The 1566-nt window shown below is 36.2% G+C and overlaps 1 pseudogene across 1 annotated transcript; it reads right to left on the bottom strand.

The window, feature by feature from the left end:
* Positions 1-410: 410 nt before the first annotated feature.
* Positions 411-1188, bottom strand: LOC308510270 (proteasome subunit alpha type-1-like; annotated as a pseudogene). The gene has a single exon. The product of its transcript is annotated as a proteasome subunit alpha type-1-like (transcript).
* Positions 1189-1566: the final 378 nt, after the last annotated feature.

Raw genomic sequence — 1566 nt, 5'->3', positions numbered from 1 at the left:
TTAATAATCAATCCTTCTTGCTACAAATATCACTTCACAATAAGGATTTGTAGTGTTAATTGTTTATGACAGAGATAACTGTAAAATCCTTGTACATTTTTCCCCCAGCAGGTGAAACAATTTTATTTTACATTTGTCTCTAAAACCATAAATACACTATATTCTTTATATAAAAATATTAGTAAAGATAACTATACTTTCTAGAAAATGATTGTATGGACCCTTTCAAAGAAAACTGAATCACAGTATACGGTTCACTGTGAAGGTGCTTGGAAAAAATTCACACCTGGACTGAGTTCCAAAAATGTCACCACTATAGATGTTTTGGTTCAAAGTATAGATTATTGTCATCAGTACATGTTCTTACATTCTTACATATTTGATAATACACTTATAGATTGGTTTATCACTTAATGCTCCATTGGTTCATCTGCCTTTTCTGCAGGTTTATCAGCAGGTTGAGGAGGCTGTGCTTTTCTCTGTGGCTTTTCTTCAACACCCTCCAGGAATGGAGACACATCATAATCATCATATATTGTAAACGCCAAGTCTTCACCAATGATTCCACTGGAAATATACTTTGTAGTTAAGACCTATTCTATAGGAAGTGTCTCTCATAAGGCACGCAGACCATGCTTAACTAGTTCATTCAAGTTACACTCCATAAACTCAGACGTATGTCTCTCCAAGTAAGTACGAGTTGATTGAGAATGGGCTCCAATGGACATAGCTCTGCAGTGAAAATAGTTAGCAGATGGACATGTTTGGAAAACATGAGGGCCCATATCATCATAACCAGCAATAAGCAGCCCAACACCATATGGTCTCCAGCCATATATTTGTGTTGGTATCTGGGTCTTGCTTGCAATTAGACATACAAGATGAGACACAGGAAGAGGTCTGTCAAACACAAATCTGGAATCCAAACACTCCTGGCACATAAAATTACCTAACGGTCTAGCATCAGTAATAAGTCATGAGTCCTGCCATTGAGATACTAATATGGTTGTCAACATGGAGAATTCTTTTCTGATGAGCTACATGTTCTGATTGTGCTCTCTTCAGTACAACCGACACTGCGTGAGGTTTTTATTTCAAACCAACTGTGGCTGCACCTTGTTTGACAGCTTTCATTGCATATTCAATTTGATGAATCCTGCCCTGAGGGCTCCAAACAGTGACATCATGTCATACTTGTTTCAAAACATGGTTTCCTCGCAGGCCTGGCTGAAGTTTCCTGCAGAAATCCTTGTACATTTGAAGTTTGAACACCTGCTACTATGATTTTGAAAAGTTTCGTAAGGTATTTGGCAGTTTTGATAAATGATCAACAGAGACTAATTTAGATGGGTAACAGACCACTGTAATGTAGTTTTATCAATTGCTATTTGATCATGAAACAATTCTAAATAGCCAATGAAAATAATAGAAGGAGGACTGACTCTGGGTGGTGAGCCCACAATGTCATATACAGATGATGTATTATAGAATTGTACACATGAAACTTATGTAATTTTACTAACCATTGTCACCTTAATAAATTTAAAAAAATAAAGAAAATAATTA

Source organism: Rhinolophus hipposideros (assembly GCF_964194185.1).
Source record: "Rhinolophus hipposideros genome assembly, chromosome: 2".
Lineage (NCBI taxonomy): Eukaryota > Metazoa > Chordata > Mammalia > Chiroptera > Rhinolophidae > Rhinolophus > Rhinolophus hipposideros.
This window is presented reverse-complemented; position numbering and strand designations above follow the sequence as displayed.